Raw genomic sequence first — 15,591 nt, 5'->3', positions numbered from 1 at the left:
AGAGGACTGTCTCTAAAGGGAACTTTATCTATACATTTTTCACTCTTCCTTTAAGCACCTGGTGTCTTCTTATTGCCAGTCCTAATAATTTCTCTCCCCATTCCCAGAAATTTCCTATTCAAAAGTAAGAAGGGAAAATCCAGCTTAAGCACCCCCAAATTGTTCCATTTATCTGCCACCTGATAACCCATGGTTTCTTCATTACCTCTTCCCTATCCTCAAAATCTCCTCTAATCCCCTCTTCCTCAATCCTTCAGCCCATACCTTTCCAGAATCCTCACTGAATGCTTTAAAAACATTTCTAACAGTTTTATGGAGACATAATTCACATAGCACACAAATCACCCATTTAGATTGCTAAAGTCAGTGGAGTTAAATATATTCAGAGTTGTGCAGCCATCACCACAATCAGTTTTAGAACAGCTGTATCACCCCCCCCAAAAAAGAAACCCCATACCTAACAGCAATCACTCCCCATTTCCTTCTACCTTACCTCATGCCCTACACAACCACTAATCCATTTTTTTTATTTTTTTTAATATTTATTTATTTCTGAGACAGAGAGAGAGACAGAGCATGAGTGGGGGAGGGGCAGAGAGAGAGGGACACAGAATCCGAAGCAGGCTCCAGGCTCTGAGCTGTCAGCACAGAGCCCGACGCGGGGCTCTAACTCACAGACCACGAGATCATGACCTGAGCCAAAGTTGGAAGCTCAACCGACTGAGCCACCCAGGCGCCCCACCACTGATCTCTTTTAATCTCTACGGATTTGCCTATTCTGAACATTAATATAAGTGGAATCATACAATATGTAGTCTTTTATGACTAGCTTGAACTCTCAAGAAATTTGCTTAATACTTTTCTTTTGTTTCTTGTTTTTTCTTCCTTGTTATTAATGTACATAATTTATCTTTCTGCTATACTTAAGCTCCTTGAAGGCAAAAGTGTGTTGGGAACACCCTCAGTGCGTAACACAGTTCCTTACACAGAGTAGGTGCTTGATAAAAATGTATCCAAAATGAATGAGTTGGATGAGGTTATTTTTTTCACTCTAACTTCTCTTTTACTTTTTCCTTTTTTGACTTGTTGATCTTACTCCTCTCATATGACTTCTCATTGTGAACCACTTTCTATATGAAAATTTTGAATATTTCCTCTGCTCTTCAATAACTAGATTTTATTTTATTTTCTCCATTTGGATTCTCTGTCTTATGCTGTTTCTTTCTTTGGCTTTCTCATTCCCCTAACTCCACTTACCTTAACCACACTATACTCATAGTAAATAAATATGAAAACAAACAAGGGTGCCCACTATACTGGCTCCCTTCATTCATTCATTCTATGAATACTTATTAGGCACATGCTATACAACAGGAACATCCATCTGGGTAGTGGGAATATATTATTAATAAGATAATTTCTGGAGCTCTTATTGGGAAGATATATAATAAAGTACACAATAAAATCACAATAAATAAAATAATTATAGACTGTAATTAGTCATTGGAAGGAAATAAACAGGTTGCAATATTAGAGAATTAGGGGAAGGGAAGATCCCAGAATCCCAAATAACCTACATTCTACATGTATCCTTATATTTCTCCCATTAGAAAAGATAAAAAAAGAGAGAGAGAGAGAGAGAGAAATCTTATTGCTTGGGTAGTAAGGAATTCATTAAAAGTCTGACTTTAATCCAAATAATATCTGCAATTTAACACATTGAAAAAGGAAATAACATCTAGATAATATTACATTGCTTAAAAGTACAACCCTGTGATCTAAACTGATCCTTGATTTTTTTTCCTTAAGTTTATTATTTTTTATTTTTTTTAACGTTTATTTTATTTTTTTGAGACAGAGAGAGACAGAGCATGAACAGGGGAGGGTCAGAGAGAGAGGGAGACACAGAATCCGAAACAGGCTCCAGGCTGTGAGCTGTCGGCACAGAGCCCGATGCGGGGCTCCAACTCACAGACTGGGAGATAATGACCTGAGCCGGAGTCAGATGCTCAACCGACTAAGCCACCCAGGCGCCCCAAGTTTATTTACTTATTTTGAGACAGAGAGAAAGAGGAAGAGAGAGTGGGAGAGAGAGAGAATCACAAGCAATTTCTGCATTGTCAGTGAAGAGCCTGAAGCGGGGCTCAAACCCATGAATCGTGAGATCGTGACGTGAGCTGAAACCAAGAGTCTGATGCTCAACCAACCGAGTCAACCAGGCACCCTCAGACTCTGATTTCTCTAAGTCTCAGAGATGGTGTGTACTTTGATTTTTCTAAAATTATAAAAATTAAATTGTTTTAAATTAAACCAGTAAGATACAGCATTTTTACCTTTGTTGTTAAATTATTTAGCTGTTTTAAAAGACTTTTTATATTTTTTCAATTTATAGCATACCATCAGAAAACCTTTTTTTTTCTACCACATCCTAGGTGACATTGTAAATTATTCTAGGCAAAAATGTTCCTTTCTGTACATTAACTCTTTGTCAAGTTCACTGCCATTCCTCTCAACATGTTACTGTTTTACTTTTGCTTTTAGACTTTTTTACCTTCGGAGAGACAAAATACACATTGGTGAACAAATGTTTCTTTCCATTAATACTATTATCACTTTAAATAAGCAAAATGGTTCAGTAGAAGGTGGTTCTTTAGGGCAGTGGTCTACTTCCTGTTTATATCCCAGTTCTTTACTGCTTCCCAGTACTCCAAAATAAATGACAAATGAAACCCTTCATATGGAACTTCAGCTTAAATGCCCATAAATTAAACAAAGCCAGTGTTTTATTGAAAATAAGTCACTTTTTCCACTTTTTTTCAGTCCTAGGAAATAAGATATAGTTCATTTTAAATGTAAAACTTTGTACACTATGCAAATCATGTCTGTATGTCTAAGAAAAATAACAAACTTAATGAGGAATGTTAAAAAAAATCAGAACCCATTAGTTTAAAGATACATAGGAGCAGCCAAAGATGACAAACACGCATAAAATTCAAAACATAGTGGGAAAGGGAATAGGCACTGAAACACATAAATCAGTGTTTTGAATTCTTTTTCTCTGTGGGTATAATTGTACCTTAGTTTCTTATAATGATTTATTGAGGTAAATATTCTGTATGGTTTAACAGCTACAGCTTCAAAGTGTCAGGCACAGGCTCTCCTTTATTCATGAGGCAGCTGAGTATTGGGATGTGAATTCACTTCTGTATTCGGGGACTTGGCAAAGTTTGTTTTTAAGGTCCTTATAAAGAATTCATGTAGATGTAGTCTATTCAAATGTGAAAAACACTGTGCTATAATGAGTGAAATAGAAAACCTTTACAGTAATTCTGGAGAAAAAAGTAAATAAATTGAAATAAGCCACACAGAATTACTTTCAGAAAGCAAAGAATGCCCCTGAGTTCATCTCAGCCATTTTTTCAGGTTTAGGGATGCCTACAAACCCCATCATTGGACGGGCTACTAAGGTGGATACTGAATCTAATATCAATACAAAAAGAAAATGATCAGAGAGAAGTAGAATTAAGTCTCAGTTTGTAATACTCACGCAAAGAAGTCTTTTGGGTTGATTTTCAATCTGCATATGCTATTGCTCTGGGACCAAGCTATATACAACACCAACCAGTAACAACAGTTGTAAAATATATTATTAAAACTAGCATATAGCAACTTTATAGTTTAGAGGGGGAAACGAGTAACTTACCAAATACATTTCCTTTAAAGCATCATGCCAATAGAAGTTACACATAGATACTTAAGGCACAGAGCCCTATCTTGGAACTCATTGATCTTATGCTTATCTATGCCAAGACTTTCAGCAGGAAATTCAGATTTTTGCCAAGAAATACATGCGCCTTAGATGTATGAGCTCAGCATGAAATGGAAATCCAACCTGCCTGGACAGTGGTTCTCTGGTGCATCCATACTCCTACCCATCTGCCAGAGTGACTTTATGATTCCCCATAACATGGTTTGCCAGTCTGGGGGTATAGGTGCCAATTAAAAATGTTTAAAAAAAACATAGTTTAAAAGTATAACTACATTTTTTATAATCAGATTCTCTTATTTCCAGTTAATGTAAATTAGGTTTTCAAATTTTACTCAATTGAGAGTATTTCACATTATTAGAGAGATGCCACTAATAATAGCTTTTGCTTTTTCACTATTTTTCCTTTAAAATTAAAAATAACTTAAAAATTCTGTCTGCTAAAAGCTACTCATTAAATTATAAACATATTAGCTATCTCCACAGAACCTAACATAACCATGCATGGAGTAGATGATCAGTAAGTACATCAGATAGCAACTAATTAATTTAAAATGGTTCTGAAAAAGTTTTATCACTTTTCAAATGACACCCCTTTTTCCAAAATATTTTTTCACCCAAAACCACACTAAGTAAATATACTATATGATACATATATATTTTTTTAATGTTTATTTACTTTTGAGAGAGACAGAACATGAGCAGGGGAGGGGCAGAGAGAGAGAGGGAGACACAGAATCTGAAGCAGGCTCCAGGCTCTGAGCTGTCAGCACAGAGGTGGGGATTGAACTCATGAACCATGAGATCATGACCCAAGCCCAAGTCCGATGCTTAACTGACTGAGCTACCCAGGTGCCCCTATAAGATATGATATTTTGATGTTACACTTTCAGGCAAAAACACTCACCAACTTATTCAACATAACAACTCCTTGTCAGAGAATAACATGTGGGAAAATTTACACTGTAAACCATGTTTAGATGACCCAAATGTTCTTCACTGCCAATAAAGAATGAAAATTGGGCACCTGGGTGGCTCAGTTGGTTAAGCATCTGACTTTGGCTCAGGTCATGACCTCACAGTTCGTGAGTTCGAGCCCCACATGGGGCTCTGTGCTGACAGCTCAGAGCCTGGAGCCCGCTTTAGATTCTGTGTCTCCCTCTCTCTCTGCCCTCCCCTTCTCATGCTCTGTCTCTGTCTCTCTCTCACAAAAATGAATAAACATTAAGTAAATTTTGTTTCTTTAAAAAAAGAATGAAGAGGTAGCATCTTGTACAACTCTAAGAGTATGCTATAATTTTATATTAAGTTTATGTGAAGGCATGATAATCATGAACCCCTCAAAGGCTGAAAAAAGTGATGGGGAAAATGGTGCAGAAAGAATAACATATCTTCCAAAGAATGAATACTTCACACTCCTCCTCCACCAACCACTAGCCATTATCAATTCTTTTCTTCCTTTGGCAAGTACAATAAACTTTTATTACTTTATAGTTTATGTATAATCTATCCATCTATGTACTTTCAAATGTTATCTGTTACTTACACAAATTTGTTTTCATTGTTCCTTAAATGATATATTTTTCTTTTTTTAAATGTCATTTATTTTGAGAGAGTGAGTGCATGCATGCACAAGTAAGCGAGGGGCAGAGAGAGAGAGAGAGAGAGAGAGAAAGAGAGAGAGAGAATCCCAAGCAGGCTCCAAACTGTCAGCACGGCTTGATCTTATCAACTGTAAGATCATTAGCTGAGCCAAAATCAACAGTCAGATGGATGCTAAACCAACTGAGCCACCCAGATGCCCTTTAAATGATATATTTTTCTATCTGTGAAAGTATTTGGGTATGTTGGGTTGGAATGAAATATGTCATGATTTTTACCATCAAATTCATGGTAATATTTTTTATTTTATAGATTTTTACTAAGCAACAGAATTTTCTTAAACAAATTAACATCTTTAAGCAAGGAATAGGTGTACTTTATTCAAAGTTTCAAAGCATATCACAGACCTAGAGAAGAAAGGAATTAATATCAACTGAGTATCCCAAGTTTATCAGATGCTGATCCAGATAAATACGTGTTGGTTCATCAATCCTTACAATAACTACATGATAGAAGTACTGCTATTCTCTTTTCTGAAGATGAGAATACAGAGACTCGATGTGAAGTGGAGTGGTTAAGTTCACACTACTAGTAAGTAACAGAGTCAGAATTAAAATCAAATGTTACAAAACCCAATGGTCATTTCTCTGTGCTCATCCTAACTTCATTTCGCATAAGCATTGAACAAACTCAACAACACCCTCTTTGAAACACTGACCTCTCTTGGCTTCCAAATATGACACTCTCTTGGTTTATGCTATCCCCACTACTACTACCTCTTAGTCTCCACTCTTTAATCCACCTCTTCTACCTGATTTGTAATTTCTAGGATTCCTCACACTCAGGCCAGAGCCCTTTGAGATTTGTCTCTTTTTCCTGGATCATTTCAGACATTCCCTTGGATTTAAATGCCACTAACCTTATGCTCATGACTCCCAAACATGTATCTCTAGCCTTGACTTATATGAATTTCAGGTTTGAATATCTAATTGTCTAGTTTCTTTACATCATCACCTAAACATCTCAAAGACATTGTAAACTTAATGTGCCCAAAAAAGAAATCATGATACCTACCTACCCAAATCTGCCCATCTTTCCCCACTGAATAAATAGAAATTCTGTCCAAAGATTGTTCAAACCAGAAACCAAAGAGCCTTCTTTTATTCCTTCCTTTGCATCATCCTCAATATCTAATCCATCAGTAAATCCAGTTGTTTCTTCCCGTAAAATATATCTTAAATTCCTCCACATCTCTCCATCTCCACCACTACCACTTTAACCCAGGTCTTCATTATTTCTCACCTGGACTAGGCAACAGGTTCACCTCTACTCTTACACCTACTCTAATCAATTCCCCAAAATGTAAACAGAGAAGCTTTCTTAAAATAAAACATCAAATCAATCCCTCCTCTGCTAAAGGGCCTACAATGGTTTACCATTGCACTTAGGATAAAATCCAAACTCCATTATCATGATCTACAAAACTCTGCCTATCTTTCCAATCTCATTTTATGCCACTCTCCCCTCATTTCACTACAGTCTAATTCACACTAGTCTTCCTTCAGCACCCAGAGCACACTAAGCTCTTTCCAGCTTCAAGTCTTTTTCAGATGCCGTTCCCTTTACCTGAAATACTTCCCCATTAATTATCTAGCTAGCGATCCTGAGTCACTACCTCAACGAGACAGTCCTAAACCACACTGTCAAGAGTCCCTTGTTAGTTTTCTTATGGAAGTTATTATATTTTGTAATTGTTTAATGTATTTGTCTTTTTGTTGTCTATCAAAATAGAATGTAAGCTTCATAAAGGTAGAGACTAATTAGTTAGCTTATTTATATATATTTTTTAACTTATTTATATTTTCAGTGTCTGGTACAAAATAGCTCTCAATAAATATTTGCTGAATGAACAAAAACAGGGTGTGTCTAATTTCAGAACCAATGTTCTTTTCATTATATCATGCTATCACCTTAAAGGATCTTAGAAATCATCTAGTCCATGCAGAAAAAGAGAATCTCTTTTGCACTGCTGGTGGGAATGCAAACTGGCACAGTTACTCTGGAAAACAGTATGGAGGTTCCTCAAAAAATTAAAAATAGAACTACCCTACAACCCAGCAATTGCACTACTAGGCATTTATCCAAGGCATCCAGGTATGCTGTTTCAAAGGGACACATGTACCCCAATGTTTACAGCAGCACTATCGACAATAGCCAAAGTATGGAAAGAGCCCAAATGTCCATCAGCAGATGAATGGATAAATAAGATGTGGTATAATATACAATGGAGTATTACTCGGCAATCAAAAAAAATGAAATCTTGCCATTTGCAATACGTGGATGGAACTGGAGGGTATTAGTCCATCAGAAAAAGACAAATATCACATGACTTCACTCATATGACAAATTTAAGATACAAAACGGATGAACATAAGGGAAGGGAAGCAAAAATAATACAAAAACAGGGAGAAGGACAAGACATAGAAGACTCTTAAATATAGAGAACAAACAGAGGGTTCCTGGAGGGGTCATGGGAGAGGGTATAGTCTACATGGGTAAGGGGCATTAATCTACTCCTGAAATCATTGATGCATCATATGCTAACTAACTTGGATGTAAATTAAACAATAAATAAATTAAAAGAAAATCATCTAGTCCAAACCTTTCATTCAGCAAATAAAAACAAAGATTCAGAAAGACAAGTGATTTGCCCAAGGACACACAGTAATAAGTGACATAGCCATAATAAACCCAGGCTTTCTGACTTCTGATTCAGGGTTTTTCTTACATATCACATTGCCTTATGATGATAGCCCCACTCAAAAATACACCTAACAACTTTTCCACAAAGTGGCCAAAAATACCAGTAAAAACTTCTGCAATCATTTACAACACAAAGCATTTGGTTGTCAAAATCTTTTACATAATTATTCCTATTTTTAAATAAAACATTTGAAAATATAGATAAATAGTTCTCCATTTTATATTACATAAATCATTTACTTCACAATATAAACAAAAAATTGTTTCATACAGATAATACATTTAGAATGAACTTTCTTAGGGAAATCACTTTTGTTCCTAAAAATTCACTGTTTTCTCAATAGCCAATAATTCTCTAAAATTCATATAAAATGTAAAACTCACATAATTTTGAAACTAAACAAGAAACAAGCAAAATATCCATAGTTAATAATAACCACAGATGAAAGAAGAAATAATCAAACCCAGGAATCCTACACTCCCTACTTCCAGAATCTAATCACTGGTCTGCAAAGAACTTAGCTATGTATCTATTTACTCAATCCATGAATCAATACAAAACTGCCTCCAGCTCCTTCTATCCCTCCAGAACCCAAATCAGATAACTACAAAACCATCTCAAACTGCTCTTATCGCTCAGTGACTGATGGAGGAATCTTTGACCCAACTTTTCTTTGCCAACAATTTACTTCTCCATTAAGCACAGGTATCCACATCCACTATTCCATCTACTTGTGTATGTGTTTTTTTAAATTCCATAATAAAAAGTTAGGAAAAAAACTGCCATTGGCCATTTAATCCTTAAAAATAACTATGTCTCCATCTACCTCCTCATCTTCTAAAGAATTCTACATAATTTTTCAAAAGCATTAGAAATAATAAATATAAATTTTTTAATTTGTAGCATTATAACAGTAATTACTGCAAAGGACAAATATTTCAGCTGTATCAATAGTTCAAATAGGTTTATATGGGCTATCCTAGTGAATGAGACATTTATACAGCATTGTTCTATGGAAAAAAATGTGGAACTTTTGCTTTATTTCCAACTTCCCTAAAGTTACTATGCTAAACTTTCAAAGTTTGTCTTAGTTTGTTCAGGCTGCTATAACAAAAATACCATAGACTGGGTGGCTTAAACAACAAACATTTATTTCTCATAGTTCTGGAGGCTAAGAAGTCCAAGATCAAGGCCCTGACAGATTCAGTGTCTGGTGAGAACCACTCATTCCCTAGTTCATTGACAGCTGTCTTTTTGCTGTGTCCTCACATAGTGGAAAGGGGCAAACGAGCTCTTGTGTTCTCTTTTAAAAGGACAATTAATCATTTCCCAAAGGCCCACCTCCAAATACCATCACTTTAGAGATTAAGTTTCAATATATGAATTTCAGGGACGTAAACATTCAGTCTATAGCAAAGTCCTTTTCACATAATCAGTCATGTTCATTGTTTTTCCCTCACAAAAATTTCACAGTTAACATATATATCTTTGTTATTTACCTGCCAGTTGTTCTGAATGTTGTGTCATTTAATTTTCAGTGGGTCTTTTTGGTACACCAGATGTGTCTCCTGCTGCTGCTCATTAATATGCAAATTACCTCAGAATATACTGGACTTCTATGGGTTTCAAGGCTCTAATTTTTATCATTTAGAATCTGGCAAAATAGTCCTGTTGGAAAAGTTTCAGAAAATGAATTTCAGCAGTAGAGTTCAAAGCTCTTTCTTACTTTAAAAACTCAAAATCCTATATTTCAAATACAGACTAACAACTCACTATTATTATGCATTACAGTGAAATACTGCTAGAAGTATAAGTAAATCATGTCCAGTTGGTACAGCATGGAGCACACACCCATTCTATCATGGAAAGTGCCAAATCTGTGTTGTCCAATAGAGTAGCCAATAGCAACCTGTGGTTTATGGGGCACTGGTAATGTGATTAGCCCCATCTGAGATGTGCTGTAATACAAACACACACTGGACTTTTGAATACTTAGTGTAAATAAATGATGGGGTGCCCATTGTTTATTTATCATTATGTATCAACCATTAATGGTGGCTCAGTTAAACATCCAATTCTTGATTTCAGTTCAGGTCATGATCTCAGGGTTGTGAGATCGAGTCCCATATCGGGCTCCACACTGAGTGTGAAGCCTGCTTGGGAATCTCTCTCTCCCTCTCTCTCTGCCTGTCCCCTACTCACGCATGCATGCACATGTACTCTCTCTCTCTTTTAAAATAAAAAAATAAAAATAAATAAAATAAAATAAAAAAATAAACATTTAAATAAATAAATAATATAAAATATCTCAATAATTTTTATATTGGTTACATGTTGAAATGATACTATTCTGATATACTAGGTTATACAAAATACATTAACATTAATTTCACCCATTTCTTTTTACTTTTTACTTCTTTTTAGTATGATTACTAGAAAATCTTAAATTATATGCATGACTCACATTTGTGACTCACTTTATATTTCTATAGGTCAGCACTCCAATGTAATTAATAGAGTTCTACTATATCTAAACTATTTATTCCTCCTCCTCTTACAAAAGACTAAAGGGGCACCTGGGTGGCTCATTAGGTTAAGCACCCAACTTCAGCATCCAACTTTAGCTCAGGTCATGATCTCATGGTTTGTGAGTTCAAGTCCCATGTCAGGCCCTGTGCTGACAGCTCAGAGCCTGGAGCATGCTTCAGATTCTGTGTCTCCCTCTCTCTGCCCCTTCCCACTCACATTCTGTCTCTATATCTGTCTCTCTTTCTCAGAAATAAACATTAAAAAAATTTTTTTTTAAAAAGACTAAATTGTCCTCATGATGATGATGATGATGATACCTTAAATTCTACCAAGTAGTCTCAAATATATGACCTCATTTGATTCTCTTGATCTTCTAATTTGATTTAGTACCTCTCTCCACATCAATCAAACCATCATCATCTAGAATCCTTGCATTTTTGCAATACCTTGCTTAGGAAAGATCTATTTTCCAGAACTGAATTAAAACAGAACAAAAATATCATGGCACTGGTAGATAAAGCCGTTGAGGACATCTAACTTTCTACAGTTAAGTTAGTGTTTGGTGTTTGTCTTTCCCCAGAGAAACAGCTTTTGATTAATGTGTTGTGGTGGATAGCCCACAGCAAGCAAGGTTCTTAAATGAAAATATATACTTTCAAGTAAGAATTAGCAAAAAAAAAAAAAAAAAAAAAAAGGGACAGAAACAACATCAGAATAGATAATAAATACTAATCCCCTCTGCTCAAAGCAGAAAGTACTACATTATTCAAGAATGTTATAACAGCTAAAGGAGTTTATTATTAGAACACTGCTTAGTTTAGCCAAGGTAGTAAAAAAGAAAATTAAAACAACAGTTCAATGATTTTGAAGTTTTACTTTTTCCAGCCACTCTCAGTTCTCTGAGGGGAAAAAAAAAATTAGCAAAAAATCAACTGCTTTTCCTTGTATCAAATAGGTAGTGAGAAATTCTAGAGTCCTAGTCACCAAAGAGTAGGGCTATGACATTTTCAAAAATAAGCATTAATAAGTTTAATCAGTGTCCACATACCAATTTTCTCCTGGGAAAATTCAAATGCTTCATATTAGAGATCAATTCATTCTGATAATCATAAAGGAACTGTTAAAATTCTATAGTCTGAGCAAGTGGAAATATAAATTGGTACACATACTTTGGAAAACCTTTCCATGTTATTTTCCACTTACTCCTAAGCATATACCCAACAGTAATGCATGCACATTTATATCAAAAAACTTACATAAAATTTTACATGGTATTGTTCATTATAGCCCAGAGTGGAAACCCATACACCCATCAACAGGTGAATTCATACAGTGTAATACTACACCGAAATAAAATGAACCAACCACTACTACATAATGACAGTGATGACAGTGATGATTCTCACAAATATAACACTGTGTAAGAAAAGCTAGATGTAAAAGAATACATACTGTCTGGTTCTATTTTAAAAAAAGCTTATGTTAGAAACAAGATAGGAGACCCCAAATGGAGTCACTTATGCTAAGCCCCCCATCACCAAACCAAGGCTTAATTACAGTTTTGACCTCTCTCAGAAATGGAATCTTAAATCATTTAAACAAGAATCACCTGATCTAAGTATTAGGGAAGTAATCTACCTGATAGACCCCTCACAATCCATTTTTTGCTAGTAAAACTTCCTTGTTCCTGCTCCCTTCTGCCTGTAAAAATCTCTCCTTTTGCACAGCTCCTCCAAGCTCCATTTTATCTGCTAGACTGGATACCGTCTGAATGAAATTGATTTTCACTCAAATAAAGTCTTACGATTTTTAATATGCCTCGATTTATATTTTAACACTAAAACAGGGGTGGTTAATGCATGTTCTTAGAAGTCAAGATAGCTATCTTTGGGGAAAAAAGAGAAGGTAGTCAGGTGGGAAGACTGAAGGGGCATCAAATATATTTTATTTCTTGAGCTGGGCAGGGTTACATAGATATACTTATTTTGTGACAATGAACTATACAGTTTTGCTTTGTGCATTTTTCTACATGCCTATTAAATTTCAGTTAAAAGTAGGTGAAGGAGATTAATAGGTACAAACTTCCAATGATAACATGATAAGTCACAGGGATAAAATGTACAGCATAAGGAATATAGTCAATAATATTGTAATAACTATGTGGTGGCAGATGGTGATTACACTTGTGGTATTTTGTAATATATAGAATTGTTGAATCGCTATGTTGTACACCTGAAACTAATATAATATTATACATCAAAAAATTGCCAAATGTAGAAGCAGCAGTAGCTATTGTAATATTAATAAACAAACAAATTGGGTTCAAAAAATAAAATAAAATTCCATGGTCAAAAAAAAATTCTGTGGTCATACTAAAATTTTGTTTTATATTACTAATTAAATTAAGATTTCATTTGGTATTTAGAAATATGTGTTAAATTGAGATTTGTTTTTTAAAGAAAATTTTATCTTTAACCTAACTTTCACATTTTTTAAATTCACAGAATTACAGAGCTTCAGAGATGGAAGAAACAGAACAAACTAGTTTGGCTCTGAAAGAGCTTGGGTGACTTGGCAATGATTAAATCAAAAGCAGTGATGGGACTAAGATTCAGAACTTCCATATTACATTGCAGGACTTTTAAAAGTTTATTTATTTATTTTGAGAGAGAGAAAGCACACAAGCAGGGGAGAAGCAGAGAGACAGGAAGAGAGAGAGAGAGAATCCCAAGCAGGCTCTACACTATCAGCAGAGTCTGTATCACACGAACCATGAGACCCTGACCCGAGCCGAAATTAAGAGTCAGATGCTTAACTGACTGAGCCACCCAAGTGCCCCTACACTGCAGGACTTTTAAAACTTTTTAATTTAAGAAGAGTTAGACTCCAATACAGAGATTTGGAATCCCTCTACAATCTTGATGGTTTATAACGCTAAAAGGACAAAATCTACAAGTTACTGAATGTCAGTCCTTTATTTTTCCATTTCATTTTTAATAATAAATAAATCATAAAATGAGGGGAAAAAGGCATATCTAGCCTTTTGGTGAGGAACTTTATAAGAATTGGCAATCCATGTCCTTTGAACATTTTTTTAAAAACTTAACTCTTGGGGCGCCTGGGTGGCGCAGTTGGTTAAGCGTCCAACTTCAGCCAGGTCACGATCTCGCGCTCCGTGAGTTCGAGCCCGGCTCTGGGCTGATGGCTCGGAGCCTGGAGCCTGTTTCCGATTCTGTGTCTCCCTCTCTCTCTGCCCCTCCCCCGTTCATGCTCTGTCTCTCTCTGTCCCAAAAATAAATAAACGTTGGAAAAAAAAATAAATAAATAAAAATAAAAACTTAACTGTTTATGATGACAGATATAAAACATTTGTGTTCAGCCAAATACCGTGTTAAAAACAGAATAGTCTCAGTGCATATTGCTTCTTTCTCTTTTACTTTTTCTAACATGTTTGTAAACAAGTGTAAGAGCAATAAAATCAAGAGGTGTTGATTCCTAATGGAAATGCACCTACATGTAAGTTGCTAGCAATTCAGAAGGTCCAAGGATATATATATATATAACAACTTACTCTCTTTGTTTCCTTCAGACTTCGAAATATGGCAATTCTTCTTGGTTCAATTTTTTTTTTTTTTAAAGAAGCTGTTCTCCTGGCTCAGAAACTTAAAATAGGCTATGGGGTAATATCTTTTATATCTGGTTTTTTCCTGTTTAATTTCTTTTTTTTTTAACTATTTGTTTTCCAGGAGGGGGAGGAAAGAGTTCTATGAAAAGCTTTCATAACAGGTTCAAAAGTATAAAAGCCATTTCAAGCTCCAGACATTTGTAGCCTTTATTTCTTTAGTCCTTGAAAGGGCTTTTTAAATGTTAACAGCTAGGATAAGACTGCTTTCCTATACTGATATTCCAGGCTTCTTTTCCTTTGTAATCTTGTGTTCTTCCCCACCTCATTCCCCAATAACCTCCATGCCAGCTTCTTTTTAAAAACAAAATAAACAAAAACAAAAACAAAAAAATATTTCATCATGATGTATATACAAGCAGACTTCTAAGATCCCAAACAGCAGCTACCTCTTGTAATGTAAAGTATTCAAACATTTTTGCTTCAATTTCTTTTATACTTGGTGATTTCATATGCCTATTTAACATGATTCCATGTTAAAAATAATGACATGTCTCCACAAAGTAATTAGAGTTAAATAGCTAACAAGAACCTTTGTTAGCTCCCTTTCCTTTGAACTGCTGAAATACAATCTTCAGAAACCAAGTGTCAAAAAAGGTGTTCATTCATACACTCTTAAGTTAAAACAAAAAAGGCTTAAATCAATATAGATATAGTATTATCCTATTCAAGAAAAAAAATACATAAATAGAAAAAATAAGTCTGAAACACTGTATTCCAAGGCTTAATAATGATCATTACTTCTGGATGGTGAGACCATAAAATTTTTTATTTTTTAACTTTCTTCTTGCTTATAAATATATTTTAATTCATCTTATAGGTACATGCATTGTTTGTGATAAGGGAAAATATTACCCTTAGTTTAAAAAAATAAGTTTTGCTTTATTGCTTTTCAGCATATACAGGTACTTCTTAAAAATTCATATATATTTATATTTAACTATATGTGCATTATAGAGGTAGATAAAGATTCTAAAGTATAATTTCCAAAATAGTAAAATCATGATTCTCATGTAAATTCAAAAAGAACATGAATCAAAATGTTAAGTGTCAGATTTCATTTCCTTATTAATTAATGAGGAAATCATGAAAAAGTGAAAACCAATTCATAATAGAATTTGACTTACAGAGATTTATACGTTCTACTGAACAAAATCCATTTGCATTGGCAAAAATAGGAATCATGTGCATTGTTACAGGCATAAAACACCTGCAACGTTTTCAGTTTTCTATAATTTAACTTTTATC

General features: G+C 34.8%; 1 protein-coding gene across 1 annotated transcript in view; it reads right to left on the bottom strand.

Annotated features, from left to right (window-relative positions):
• SOX6 (SRY-box transcription factor 6) overlaps positions 1-15,591 on the bottom strand; it is a 717,975-nt gene that overhangs the window by 692,237 nt on the left and 10,147 nt on the right. Inside the window, exon 3 of the mRNA XM_086677891.1 lies at positions 9,632-9,800. The gene's annotated coding sequence lies outside the window, so the exon portion shown is untranslated. The remainder of the gene's footprint in view (positions 1-9,631; positions 9,801-15,591) is intronic.

Source organism: Puma concolor, chromosome D1 (genome assembly GCF_028749965.1).
Source record: "Puma concolor isolate L17-30 chromosome D1, mPumCon1.1.hap2, whole genome shotgun sequence".
Classification (NCBI taxonomy): Eukaryota; Metazoa; Chordata; class Mammalia; order Carnivora; family Felidae; genus Puma; species Puma concolor.
Note: the sequence above shows the minus strand (reverse complement) of the source record. Positions and strands in the feature narration are given on the sequence as shown.